The sequence below is a fragment of the Rhinolophus sinicus genome, chromosome 16, assembly GCF_057876585.1.
Source record: "Rhinolophus sinicus isolate RSI-liver-muscle chromosome 16, RSI-T2T, whole genome shotgun sequence".
In the NCBI taxonomy this organism is placed as follows: domain Eukaryota; kingdom Metazoa; phylum Chordata; class Mammalia; order Chiroptera; family Rhinolophidae; genus Rhinolophus; species Rhinolophus sinicus.
The window spans coordinates 47,010,952-47,026,699 of record NC_142516.1 but is presented as its reverse complement, the minus strand read 5'-3'; the positions used below and the strand labels follow the sequence as shown (position 1 = coordinate 47,026,699).

The 15,748-nt window shown below is 36.8% G+C and overlaps 1 protein-coding gene across 1 annotated transcript in view; it reads left to right on the top strand.

Annotated features, from left to right (window-relative positions):
• The window catches only part of MAMDC2 (MAM domain containing 2), a 132,583-nt gene that overhangs the window by 92,572 nt on the left and 24,263 nt on the right, over positions 1 to 15,748 (top strand). The window lies entirely within an intron of this gene.

The following is a 15,748-nucleotide window of genomic DNA, read 5'->3' as shown; positions in this document are numbered from 1 at the left end:
GGATACACCAGAAATTAATGGAGTTTTGTTGTATTCTATACCCTGTTTTGCTAATGGTTTTAAAGGGGAGGAGGGTTATAATAAGTATTTCATTTGGCTTTCATTTATTTATTCATTCATCCATTTGCTTATTTATTCCTTTATTCAACCAGCATTTATTAGGCATATGCTCAGGGCAGGGGCTATAAAGATGGATGAGGCCCAGTTCCTACCCTTAAGGAGATCACAGATAACAGAAAATTCATATACAGATACATACATGAATAAGAAATTAACAACGTATCATCTCATTGCCTGATAGGAGGGCTTTATAGAAATATGGAGGATTGGTTCTACCAATTGGACATATAAAAAACAGTGACAAATAGAGGCTCCGCTGAGCTGGTGTTTGGAGGGTTAAGGTGTATATCATGCTGGATTCTAACTCCGGCCCCATCCATTTTACCCTCCCCCCCTATAGCCTCTACTCACAAACACATGGGTTGTTTAGGAATCTGCCCACTTCTTTAGAATGAGTCCCTGCTCTTACCTGACTCCCATGGAATGGAAGCAAGCCCCCCAGCAAATAAGGGTGCCCTAGAGAATTTGCATGCTACTTCTTTGGCTGACCTCCAACCTTCCCAGCAACTGCACACTTCCTCCCCAACCACTTACGGGAAAATGGATGGAGACCCAGTGGGGGCAGGGAAGTTCTTATAGCCTCAGAAGGAACTACCCTGTTTCCCTGAAAATAAGACCTAGCTGGACAATCACCTCTTAATGCATCTTTTGGAGCAAAAATTAATATAAGACCCTATTTGTATTGTATTATATTATATTATATTATATTATATTATATTATATTATATTATATTATATTATATTATATTATTATGACCAAGTCTTATATTATAGTAAAATAAGACAGGGTCTTATATTAATTTTTGCTCCAAAAGATGCGTTAGAGCTGATGGTCCGGCTGGGTCTCATTTTCGGGAAAACACGGTAGTTATGGATTTGGCCCCAGTGCCTATGAAGAGGTAGTGCAGTTCAACACTACAAAACTCTGGGCACATGTCTGAAGGTGGGCCATAGTTTTGGCAGGTCCCTGCTAAAGGAAACCAGCTCCTCAGAGAGTGAGAGACCATTTGACATCCACCATAGAGGCATGCATTAAGTAAGGCAGGAAACTAAAATTTACTGACTTATGTAACCTATACAGGTAGAATTAACATACATACAAACAGTATTTCAGAGAAGGGATAAAATGAAAAGTCAGAGTTTCCCTTACCACTCCCTATCCCTGAACTCAAACTCCAATTCCACTTCTTTTTGTGATGCTTTTCTCCCTGACTTTCTAATGGTTTCCTCTATAATTCTAAATACTGTGTTTCCACCTCCATTTCTTGATTGATTAACCTTAACAGTATTTGCTGACTCTCTGCTATGAAAGATAAGGAATTTAGCTTATTTATACCATTTCTTCTCCTTTTCTCTCTCATCCTCACGATTTCTAGTTATATTTTATTTTTCACTTTTCTGTCAGTTCCTTTTGTAACTTTAATCCACTTAACTGTCTATTTTTGGACCCATAAACTTTAGATCCTGTCTCTTAACATCCCACTATGTAAGATGAGTACATTTTTAACCCCAACATTTTCCTTCACCTGGTTGGCTTGCTCCACTTTTCAAAGTCTCTCAGCTGTACAATTGCTTTTATATTGTCATGGCTTATAACATTTACACTCCTCCAGTGAAGCCATCTGGCTTTGCCGATCGCTGGATTTCCCAGTGTGAGGCCCCTTGGCATTTGGAAAGAGGACAGTTCTACCTTTGTGGGGGCCATACCTCACATTATTGGGTTTTTTAACATCTACAGTTACTGCAAAAACCCAAATTATTTGCACACATTTCTCAATGACCAGAGATGCCATACCATCCTTGGATGAGAACCATTGCTCTATAAGTTGATTCTGAAATTGAAGTTACCAAGGGCACTTGCAATCCACTCTTGCCCCCCTCCAGTTTGTGCTCCCTGGGCAGCAGAGTTCTCATGAGGAAGCCCGCCCCCCTGCAGAAACCCTTAAGTTTCCGGTTACTCGTAGGGAAAGGGCTCTGCATACTCTGGCATCAGTCCCCTCCCCAGCTTCCCCTCCTGCTCTCTCCATTCTAATTTCACTGCACAATCAGTTCCTGGAGCACACTGCTGTCTCTTACCTTGGGTCACTGCACACTGTTTCTTCTGCCTGGACTCCTCTTAATTCAATCAGGGTTTAAATTTCACTTCTACAGAGAATCCTCCTCTGGCCCCACTCCCCAGAATAGGTTAGGGTTCCCTGGGCCTCCTAGGTCTCCCCTTCGTCCTCTCAGAGACAGTATAACACAGTGAATAGGAGCATAGACACAGGAGTCTCTGGTTTGAAATCCTAATTCTACCATTTACTGGCTTTGCCATCTTAGTTTTTCTAATTGATGTATAATTGACCTTCATATAACTAATATAAAAATATTATATTAATGCATTCTATATTATTATATTTAACATAATATAGTAATTATAATGTATTATTAATACATTATATAATATTTGATACAATACAATTACAATATAATACATAATATAATATAAAATGTGATATAACTAACATTTTGTTAGTTTCAGGTATATAACATAACGATTTGATATTTGTATATATTGTGAAATGATCACCACAATAAGTCTAGTTAACATCCATCACCATACATAGTAACAAAATATTTTTTCTTGTGATGACGACTTGTAAAATCTACTCTCTTAGCAACTCACAAATATGCAATACAATATTATTAACTACAGTCACCATGTTGTACATTACATCCCCAGGATTTATTTATTTTATAATTGGAAGTTTGTACCTTTTGATCCCATTGACCCATTTCCCCCACCTCCCACCCCTACCTCTGGCAACCACCAACCTGTTCTCTTGGGTTTTTGTTTTGTTTTGTTTTAGATTTCAAATATAAATGAGATCATACAGTACTTGTCTTTCTCTGTCTGACTTACTTCACTTAGTATAATGCCCTTAGCACAATTGTTACAAATGGCAACATTTCATTCTTTTTTTATGGCTGAATAATATTCTCTTAGTCAGTTTTTTAACTTCTTTCTTTCTTACTTTTCTCATCTGTAACCCAAAACCTAGAAGGTACTTGGCACACAGTTGATGCTCAGTAATTGCCTGTGGGATGACTGTCCGGTTCTGACTTTTGAGCAGTGGTTGTTGTCTCATTAAAACCACCTGGGAAGCTTTTAAAATGCTGATGCCCAAGTTGTTCATTGTCCATCTCTCTTCTCCCATAAAAATATAAACTTCATGAGAACAGGGACCTCGTCAGTCTTGTTTATTTCTGTATCTACAGCACCTAACACTGTGCCTGGTACAAAGTAGATCATCAGTAACATTTTGTTCAATAAATTTGGTGTAGACATATGTGGTCAGTGAATAAATAGAAGAATAATGAAAGAACAATGAAAATGAACAAATAAAAGAAAGAATGAGCGGACTTTCTAGGGCTGATAAGTGGCAGAGCTAGGATTTGGACCGTGGTCTATCCAATTTGGAAGCCTGCCTTTTGGTACAGGTATCCTTTGGTGCTCAAAGTTTTTATTCTTGGGGAAGGCTTCCTATACGGCTGGAGAAAGTGAGGCTCCCCAATGGGCCTTGGGGCATAGACACCTTCTGTTATTTAATTCTTATAACATGTAATTCTTATAACACAAAAGGAGATAAAGTATCTGCTTTTAGTGCCCCTGGCATCCTAGAATGCACAGTAAGACTAACCCAAGGTCGTGTTGTACTAGAAGTGAGCACATAGGTGCAGAGCTATTCCTACTGTGGGGGAGAACCTTCCCTGCCTTTGTTTCATGTCCTCACCACGCCAGTCCTAAAGCCAGTCAAGTGTAATTAGTCAGAGCCCAACTCAAAGAAAGCAAATGGCAGCATTTTCACACCCATTCCCTTACTCAAAAGCCATGTAGTTGAATTTTGACCACACCTGGTACTAATTTTCACTGGTGGAAATGTTTGAAGATGTGTTTGACTATGGTGTGTGTTCAAGATAGTAACTGCAATAATCCCTTACATTTGCATTATTTGTTGGTATAACATGCTTTCATGAACATTATTTTCACCCGTCACATAGTTAGCATTTATGAAATGTAGGTGGAGAGAGAGAGAGAGAGAGAGAGAGAGAGAGAGAGAGAGAGAGAGAAGAGTGCTCATAAGGTTTCAAGGTAACATCTCTTTAGTACATTGATATTTCTACACCTTGATTTTTGCTGTGAAGTATTCTGTAAACTGAAAATCAGGTTAGAGTTAAACCTTTGTTTTAATACTACTAGACTTTCTTAATGAAATGGCTGCTTTTATACATCATGAACATCTGAAAATAAATGTTTAAGGTTTTAGAAACATTACGAAAGGGCAGGAATCATGAAATGGTTTTACTGATCTGTTTTTCCCCAGGATGTTACGAAATAGAGAGCAGGTAATCAAGAGTTACCTTGAGACTTTAGTACACTAGAGAGGATAGTAAGGAGAGGCAACAATTCACTCCAAAATGCTTTTCACTAAAAGCCAAATGTCAGGAGAAATTAGTGAGTCGTCAGAAATGTCATAACGATAGAACGCTAGCCTTCATGTATTTAAATCCTTATTTTAACATTATGCTTGGTCACTGCAGCATGTATACTAGGTCCTGAAATATCTCCTGGCCTGAAGCTAGTTTTCTCTTTAACAAAAATCTTTACGTGGTCTATTAATTAGAAGCACTGAGAGGAACTCAATATTGTGTTCATTAAATATTTCTTTTGGAAAAAAAAGGTTAAATGGCCCATAAATGAGAGAATGACCAGGCATTCTGTTTCATCCAGTCTCGCTTAATGATCAGCTCAGCAGTCATTAATATCTTCACGGTAAATTCTTCTAAGTCTACATCTTTATTCTGTTAGAGGATTAAAAAAGCAAATAAACTTCAAAAGTCATTTATGGATTTGCAGAAAACCCCCATCTGGCCAATCTGAAAAAATTCAAATACATTTTTTTTTTTCACCCAGCAAGAAACTTTGGTCAGCATTTTTCAAGGTATATCTCATGGGGTACAAATTTCTTGAGTTGTTCCATTGAAAAGGGGTTCTGTGGTCAAATGAACTGGGGAAATTTTGCATACTAGGTGTTTATTCTTCCATATACACATATGAAGATTCACAATGCATGATAACATATTAGAAACTCTGATAAGCTCTGTATTAAAGAATTTTATTTAAGGTGGCAACTCCCTCAGAGAACTTGACACAGAAACCTTGTCTTATGTGGCCCCTCTTAGCATTAATCTACTATCATAGCATCATAGTTCATGCATCATATTGAAGTTGTCTACTTGCCTGCCTATCTTCATTAACCAGACTGTAAGCTTCTGGAGAACAGAGATCCATGTTTTATTTTATTTATTTTTTTATTTCTAATGTGAACACAATTTCTGGAACAGAGTGGTTACTCAGTAGTTAAGAAAGAGAACTGAACTGTCAATAAACGTGTGTTGATGGCAAGGAAGAATAACAAAAATCGATCAAAAGAAGATTATGTGTTTCTGCCTTTGGGGTATATAAACTATAATCTCTTATGGCCCAGCACCTGAGCAATTTCTTCTGCATGAAATTTCAGTGTGAACCCTTCAAAGCAAGAATACCCAGCTGGTGTGGATATAAGGACACCAAGTCTGGTTTAGGGCTTTTTATGATAACACTTATTAAAACCAAAAACTGTGATTCTTCCCTTTGAAAAAACTTCCCATGCTTGCATCATGGCAGTTTCCTATACCCAAAGACCCATGTGAGATTTCACCAGCCCTCTCAATTTTCCTCATCATTTCCCTGTCACCCGACACAGCCTTTCCCAGCCTCCATTCAGCTTTTCGACAAGGATGTGCTCACTCTGCATCACACTCTCTCCTCCCCCAGGTTCTTCTGGCTTCTTCCACCTTGGTCCTCTTAACTCCTGGGAATCCTCAGCAACTCATTCCGTCTTCTTTTACCTGGGTTTCTCAGCACAACTGAAGAAAATAAAACTAATCTCCTCTGTGCCCTCCATGTTGCAGGGAGAGCCTTTTTATTCATCTCGTCTCTAGTTGACTTCCCATCTCATACCCCACTCAGATGTTCAGATCCATTTCACTCACAAGTTTCCAACTTGATTCTCCCTGCCTCATTCCTAGGATATGACCTCATGGGTTCATCTCCCAAAAAGATGAAGGCATTCAACACAAGCCCCTTCAATTCTGTTCCTTTCTGAATCGTCACCTGTCTCTGTCGCTCGATGAATCTCACAAAGGATGTAGTATTGTTCTTGCGCTTAGTCAAAATCAACCCATCCATCCAATGAGATGCATTTGATTTCACCCTCCTTCCTTCTCTGGGACCTTATTTCTTAAATTATTCCCTCTCTCATAAATCTTCAGTCTCCATTAGTCCTTTCCACACTGCCACAATATGTTGGTCACACAAATGAACAAACCTTCCTTTCACCTTTGTACTCATTTGAGCTGCCCCCCTATCCCATTCCTGTAGTCTTCAAACTTCTGGAAAAACGTTTCATTTATTGTCTATTCTCCAGTGAAGTTTCTCATTCCAAAAATCCTCACTTTCTGACCTCTGCCTTTCTCCCCGAGTGCTTCGTCAAAGGGTTTATTTATCTCATTGGTCTTGCTGCGGGAATCATCATGTCTGAGAAAATGCTATCCTTCTCTCAAAGTCCATCTCAAGCACCCCTTCCTCCTCAAATCTTTTGTAAGTCATTAACTTGTATTTTACATGTTAGAATGAGATTTGTGTCTGGAATAGGAAGACTTGGCTTTATGTCTTGAATCTGACATTAACTATATAGATCAGATTGTCATGTAACCTCTCTATGAAATAAGGATCTGTTTTAAGATGACCGCTAAGCCTCTTCTACCTTCTATTTTATTTTTAGGGGTCTTAATGTCAGGAACTGTCTGTTGGTATTATGCAGCTCCGTCCTTGTGGATAGCTTTCTCTATTTCTTTATTTCCTCTTACAATTATCTCCTTTTAGGAAAAAAACATATCAATGAAATTTAAATCTGTGATTTGGATTTCGCTTTTAAAATCTTCCTTTTAACTTTGTCCTTTAATAGTGAAAATGAAACTAGATGTAAAATATCTAGGGTTCTGAAATTTTTAAAGGCAGTGCTTAGAAGTTCATCAAATAGAAGAGCAAGTCTAGGAAATTTCTAGAGAGAGTTATGAATAGGTGACTATTTAATAACAAGATACCTGGCTATGAAAGGATTGAAGAACCAGAAAACCAATGTATAGGCAAGATACATGAGAGATCATCTTCCTGTCACATTTCATGATGTCTGGGAACACTCGGGAAGAGCTGCTACAGGATGCTAATGCCCCAGCATAATTAAAGCAAGGCAGCTGAGTACAAAGCAGAAATAGCAAGATCATTAATTACTGACAAGATAATCAATACATTATAGAACAAATTAGAGTGGTTCCGTACACAGAGCATGGAAAATTATACTGTTAAGTGGAATAGATTTTGATGTAAAATTAAATAGAGGGACTCAGTACGGAAAAGGAGCCTATTCTTGAGTTTTTCAAGTTACACTAAGTATTGGTTGTCAGTCCCGGATTTCTAAATTGCTTTAAATATGAGTAAGACAAGGTTGAGATACTCTGGTTTTTGTTCTTTTTATTTCCTTCCAGGTATTTGTTGAGGGCTTCTGCATTTCATGTCAGCTTATGGGGAAATGACTGGAAAGACTGGTTAGCACCACTGGTAGTTGCTAACATTCAGTTTACACAGGTGTAGTGTTTATGTCAGTGCATTCCTTCATGACTTTCCAGAGGAATTAATTTCATGGAATATTGCTGATTACCACATTTGTCCTCCCAGCACCATTGAGATAGCTGAAAAAGAAAGAATAGGCATTCTTTCCCCATAGTTTTATTAATAAATGTAATTAAACAAACATTTATTCCAAGGATTGCTTATGAACCTGAAAACACGACTTCCCACCACCCTTCCAAATTCCCAATTGTGTGAGTATTTCACAGCCTTAAAATAGCTACATTGTTAGGGATTCTTTTCCTAAGTTTTATTGGATGGGGCACCATTATTTTTTGATACTCACATTGAGTTTCTCTAGGGATCTTCTTGTTTTCTGAGCTCATAGACCAGGTAGCTACTTCTGAGCTCAAAGACTTGGTACAATAAGCTTAATTCACTTACTTGGAAATTGACAATTCACACGTTAATACTCTCCACTTTCACCCAGGAAATAATACCTTATTTCCTTTTTCATAGATATTCCCATCTTTTTCTCCTCTTGTATGACTTTCTGTGGCCATTTTCTGCTGTTTTTTTTCCAGTATCTACCCCTAGTAGTCTCTCTCCAGACAGTCCACAAGCCAACTCCCTGTGACATCACCCACCATACCACTGATGGGCCACGAGCTTCTATTTTCTGTCCAGTGTCAGGTTACATGTGTATCTATACAATGCTCAAGGATGCATTACTATTTGTTGCTTGCCTATTTCATCTCAGTCTTCAAACCAAGACATTTGGTTCTCCCTTAGATTCATCCTCCAAGTAATGATTGCCTAATAGACATACCTGAAAAAAGGCAAATGTGAAGACAGGAAAGAAAGGTTGCAACATATATGACAAACTTAATACAGTTATTATATAAATTTACTCTAATAAGTCAATAAGCAAAAGGTGAACTAACCAATAGGAAAGCAGACAATGGGTATATTTAATATAATATTTATAATATATATAATATATATACAATATATGCTATATATATAAACCACTTTCACATATATAAAAAATAAATACTACTGGAAAATAAATGTACAAATGTATCCAAACCCATTCATAATCAAAAACTTAAAAATTAATAATGCATTAAGTTTTTTATTTATCAAATGGATAAAGATCTTTTTAAAATATAATAATCTAGAGTGTGATGTTTGTATTGATAGCTATACTCATAATATATACTGTTTATATTGTTCTGTTTACTAATTAAAAAATAAATCTTTCACTTTGGACCAAAAAATACATATGTAATGTATAATATATAATACATAACATATTATTTCACATTTTATATATATATAGAAAATATGTATATGTACATATGAGTTATATATATGAACACTTATATATATATAATATTTTTATATCGATATAAAACATTACCCCAGAGAGGTGAGGATGCAAGGAAATAAGGATTCTCATAATCTTTAGTGTGAGGGTAAATTGATGTAATTTTTCTAGATGACATTTCAATTATATGTATCAAAAAAAAGTCCCCAAAACGTATACCTTTTGACATAACAATTGTACTTTTAGGGGTTTATCATAAGGAAACAATCATGGTTATGCACAAAGATTTAACTACCAATATTCATCACAACAATATTTGTAACATTGAGAAATTAGAAACTGCCGAGTTATCTATCAGTAGGGGATGATTATGTCAGTTGGGACAATAGCTAAAATGTTATATAAGCTTTAACCATAGGTCTTCAAGTCAAGGATCTACACTTTACTTTTGGAATCAACGAAAATAAAGCCAACAACTGTCTCTATGTCTCAGACAAGTGTAGAGCAAAGTGAGTATTCCTGCTTGGGTATTAGCAGGGCACTACTAAAGTATCTGCTGTCTTCTCCTGACCCAGGAGAAATTCATCCGGAGCTGGGGTCAGCCCTTGAGGGTCAAGACAAAGATCAAGGTTTTTCCTTTTTTGCTGTTTATTGATTGCATTCTGCATGTCTTCTGTGAGGATTGACATTTTTATATCTCCATCCAAGTGACCCATAACAATAGTGCTGTATTATGATGTCCATCCTTGGACTTGACAATCAAACTGGTCCTTGCATTACATTATGTTAGTCAGGAAAGTATTTGACCAGGGATCTTCCCTAAGGGAGGTAGACCAGAGATAAACCGTATTGTATGTCCACGCAACATTGTTTTTTTTCAAGACACCTGCCCCCTGAAGAGAGTACGTAAAAATCAGGGAGACAGTCAAGTGTAATTTCCTTCAGTGATAATGAAAGGTTTATGGAATAATTATATATAATAGCATCTTCATTATTAGGTTTGGAAATAGACTCTAAACGCTGAAAATGATACCATCTTACCTTTTTCTAATGTTCATTTTTTCAGAGGCTTTTCACGTTTATTTTCCATTTGGATCCTCAGTATTAATTGTGCGGGATTAAATTATCTGTGCCCCACAATGAGAAGAGCATAATCTCAGCAGTCGGACAGACCTTGCTCCCAAAAAACAAGGAAAGAGAGTGAAAATGGGTGCAAATGTAGATAAGGTTGTAGGTGTGGATGTGGAGATTTGAGGGAATTCTTTCCTATGAGCCTAAATTTTCAGTATGGAACAGGAGGTAGGGTCCTCAGCTAATGGAAAGTAGGACATCACTGAGGTGAGTGCCCACCTGCTATGGAGGGAAGAGGTTACTGACTGAGAGAAAAGATTTCAGCATTTGCCATTCCTGAAATTCAGCGAGGATCTATGTAAGATTCAGGTACTGGTATCAGGTGACCAAAAACTCTTCATAAACAGACATAAGGTAAAATGATAGGAAGCTGGCTGTAAACACAAGTCAAAGACATGTTTGGTCCACTGCTATTAATTGGGGACGTTTCAAGCCTTTCAGAATTATATTTTAAACCACCTAAACCAAAAGGAGAAAATGAGCAAGTTGATAGAATGATAGAATCTCTGTCAGAAATTTGGAGTGTGATGTTCACGGCTGGGTGTACAGCTGGGTGTGGCCTTGGGCTTATATCACAGGGTCTCTGGGCCTTTTCCTCATTCTAAAAAAGGATTCTGAGGTCTCTTCTGGAATCTTCCTGAAGGATCCTGATTCTGAGGTCTCTTCTGGAATCTTCCCCTCCTTTACAGTGACCAAAAGATCTGAAAATAATGGAGATTTCTGAAATCAATGAGTTGAGAGATCTGGATAGTAACCAGCTATTAATCTGGATATTAGCCAACAAAATAGCAAAGAAAAAGTTGGACTGTAGATCTGCAAGTCTACCTACCACTGCGTTTGTTCTACCCCAGAATGGAAGGCTCCCATGAGCAGAAAGACTCACGCTGAGAGAAGCTGGAAGCAGGTCAATCTTTGTTGCTTGCCAAAGCCAAAAGCTGAATTAAAGCAGATGAGACTTTAAAAAAAGAAAAAAACAAAACAGATGGGGCTTTTAAGAACGAAAAAAGTGTTGGTCAGTTAAAGACATTTAAAAACACGTCATTCTGCCTTTTGTGGGATCGGAAGACTTAATATAGTATCTGCAGGAGGCATGCTGTTACAATTTAGCAACTATTTCCTAAAACATGGCTGTCTAAAAATGCTAAAGTCTCATACTCATTTTTCTAGATAAAGCTCCCCTCAGCCTATCTTTTAGGGATCTGTGAAAATGTTATCCTTTTAGCCAAGTGTCTTAATATTAGAATTTTTGTTTTGTTGTACTTTGTGTCTTTGTATTTTAAAAATTCTATTACAACTTAATGTGTCAATCAGTTAAATGAATGCAATTGCATTATATAGTATATCCTGCAATGGTGTCAATACCCGTTAATGAAAAGCTCTGGATTGTCACTAACTGGATTATAGTAATTTTGTGACTAATTATTCCAACTACTCTGTAGTTGCCACATCCAAATTTATATGCACGAGTGATGTCAAAGGATTTTAACCTCATCAGAAGAAAAGTTAAATTTTATCCAGAATCAATCCTCTGGTAAATTGCTGAGGTCCACCGCTTAGAAGAGCCTAGCTAGGTTTGTTTTGTGAGCATGGGTACTTTATGGTATTGTTGGCATGGAATTGAAATGTTCCTGTGGGAAGTTAGAAGGCCATTTCTGCAAACTGTCACTCACATACTAATTATAGGCCTACTGGGGCTATGTAGTTAGTAAAGTAGGTGGTGGACTAACCCAACAATCTGGCCAACTAACTATGTATATCCAGCAGGCGGTGGAAACTACTTAAAAGACACTGAAAGGAAAAAGACAGTGAAAAACCAGTTCACATAGCTGGTGTTTAGTTCTTGAATACAGACAATCCTTTTTAGCTGTACAACAAAGGTTTGTGGTTGTATATTCCACAGCTCCCTACAAAGCTTGATTTCCTCCCTCCTTCAGCAAAATCCTATTCATTGTGTTGGGAAGCCCTTAAACCATGAGACTTCATAAAGTTAAAATCAGTAATCCTAATTTAAAAAAAAAAAATCCAACCTGACTTGGTTTGGGGAAATAAGTTCCTGACATATCTGTTTCTCTACTTTTTCTTCCCTAGGTGCTTTACCTGGGAACTTGTATGGACTTTTACAGGTCTAGGGGCGGTCTAGCAGGATAGCCCCTCAGACTAACACTGTGTGGGTTTCTATGCAGGCCCTCTCACAACCCCACTGCTTTCCCTCCCTGCCACCACAAAAACTTTGGGAGAGAGTTAAAATTGTATACTCTGAGGAAAGTTTGCTCAGTTACGTTTTAGGATCTCCTGCTTGACAGTATGTTATTTTGAGGGAGTAAATCTTTTTTTTTTTTTTTCTGAAACGGAGAAGGATATAAACAAAGAAGAGATTCTTTTGCCCTGCAACTATGCAGTTTTCTGAAGTAGGAAATTGGAGCAGTAAAACCTAATAATCTCTGGGATGATTACTCAGTTTGAGTGGTAGTGCATCCCCCGTGTCTTTTTCTTCCTTTGCCTGTTGTTTCTAGGGCTTTAGGATATTTTGTTGTTTCTTAGAACCACCACCCAGTGATGTGCAGAGGAAGAGAAAACTACCTCAGTCAGTCCACTTTTAAAACAAAGCAATCATCCTGTTCTGACCAGGAAGAATAAATAGGTTGAAATTGACGGTGACTCCAAAACTGAGGGAACAAATCTGAGAGTGTCCAGCATAGAGACGCCACAGAATAGGAATTTAGGAAGTAGGGTTTCATCATCCGAACAGCAGTTTTCTACCACCCTTGACCAGTAGTTCTCAACCAGAGGAGATTTTGCTATACACACCAACCCCAGGATTTTTGGCAATGTCTGAAGGAGACGTTTTTGATTGTTATGACGTGGGGGGTGATACTGGTATCTAGTAGGCAGACACCAGGGTTGCTGCTTAACATTCTACAATGCATAGGGGCGCCCCCACAACAAAGAATTATCAGGCCCGAAATGTCACTAATGCTGAGATTGGAACACCTCGCTATAGATAAATTAGCACGTACAATTTCTACTTTTAGAATGATAAAAAGTTAAGTACTATTATTGATCCTTCCTTGACTAGATTTAAAATTATTTGTTTGCAAATTATTTATTTATACAGCTCTTCATTCACTACTTATCTGTATTTCCAGAGTTAATCTAGGTAAGTTTCCTCAACAAGGAATACTCTCTATCAAAACAAAAATGTTAAAGTATCACCAGTACCTAAAAACTGGAACCTTTAGTACACAGAAACAAATTGATTTACGCACATCTAATTTGTCCCTAACTTTCAGAGATTTGCATAAAATCAGGAATACCTGCCTAGGGGATATCATTTTACTTTGTCCTCTTCTTCTTCCCTATCAAATAGGTATTATACATTCAAGTTGCCTAAGATTTTTTTCCCCCCGGTTTGGAGATATCCCACTTGCTTTGAGATACGTACTGCCTAAAATGAAATAAACATTCTTTTTTAAAAAAAGATCTATAAATAAACAAGAGGATAATCCCTCAGGAATTTAGACTATGGCCAATTCCAGCTTATCACATTCTTAACTGGACCCAGGGACAGAGTTCTTCAGAGCAGACCAAGATGTTTGCCTTTCTCTTTGACTTGTGTCAACCAGGCCCCATCATCAGCTCCGCTTGCCCTGTCACCAGCTACCCTAAAATAACCTCTCCACCTCAAGTAGCCCTCACAATGTAAGATGGTGGCATAAGAATAGAAGCTGACATTGTCAGCATTAATTGCAGGGTGGAAAATCCAATGTGTTAGACCAAATAGCAGATCTTGTCATGTTTCTTTTGTGTTGGAATGCTTATAGACAACTGCCAAACAGATTTGAGGTTTGAGGCCGTAATTCAAATATAGCCCATAGCTGACTGACTTTGTGGACCTTTTATCAGAGAGAACATCATGTGGTCTGGCTAGTATTCTACGTGTGGGAAGAGTTCTCCACTAGAACAACCTAATGGCCCATAGTTATCCAGAACATTTTTAGCATTTTCACTTTACCCGCTGTGGCAGTTCACAGATTGTTTGGAATGTACAAAAAACTCAGGAAGTTCTAGCCAATGGAACATTATGCAGTGAGGAAATGTGATACATCTGTTGTGTCCAGTTCAGTTGGCCACTAGCTCTACATGGTTATTGAGCACTTGAAATATGACTAGCGTGACTAAAGAAATGAATTCTTAATTTTAACTTAAATAGCCACATGTCCTAGTAGCTATCATAATAAACAATGCCAGTCTAGGAAACACACAATCAGTATTATATATATTAACCATAGATATCATGATTCCTGTTTTGTTTTTTAAAAAAAATAAATAAATATAACAAAATTATAGAATGTCTGTAAAATAAGGGGAAATTCTGTTTAATATCCCTGATTTCATGAGCCTAACATAATTGTTATAAATTTGGTAAATTTTCAGGGGTTTGTTTCTATGTATTTTTAGATGAGTTAGATATAATTTTATCTTATTTTGTTATTATAATCAGCTTTTTTCAGTTAACGTTATGAGAGGAATGTATTTCTGCACTACTAAGTAATATTTACAAGTTAATGATTGCTTATTTCTTATATTGTGGTACCACAGTTTATTTATTTCCTCTATTATTGGAATTTGGGGTTGTTTCATTTGTTTAGTTTTATGCTGTTTAGTATAATGTTGTAGTAAATGTATGGAAGCATGTAAATATTTCTTCTCTTTAGAATACATTTACACGCCAAATGTCTGAGTCTTATTCAGGTCATAATTTACATGGTGAATCATTTTACTACCACAGATTCATTTTGAAAAAGTACTTTTCACTGTTATTGTGAAAAATAGACTTTAAAGCTGCCAAAATGATAGAAAGCCAAGACTTTTCTCTCTGCAGCACAATTAATTCAATAAATTATGAGACGATTGCTATTCCTTCCCATATAACAATAGAAATTGCTGATAAAATGTAACTGCATTCATGGCTGATGCCACAGACCTTTGCTTTGCAAATGAGGAATAATTTCCCAGGCATAAATTCTGCAAGTAAAATATTTTACATGTTCAGATAATTCCTAGAATCTCTAAAGATGAGAAAATTAACAGAGGTTAAAAATTTTTATTTTATTTTAATTTATATAGTTATATATTGTTATATCTTCTAATTTATCTTTTTTATAATTTAAAGTAATAGGAATACAGTTCAAGTAAACTTTCACAGATCTCGGCTTACGACATTTTATATTGTGCATACTGGTAAACTGTCACATGATTTAAAATTTTCTTTTTAGATAGTATCTATATTCTGATGGCTCTGATCATGAAAGAACAAAGGGTTCCTACTAATAACATAGATAAATTGAAGATATAGCATACTGAATATTAGAACCTAAAAAATAAAATGTTTTCATTATTTATAATTTGTGTTTTAGTTTCTGTTACATCACCCTTTGTCTTTGAATTATGATTTG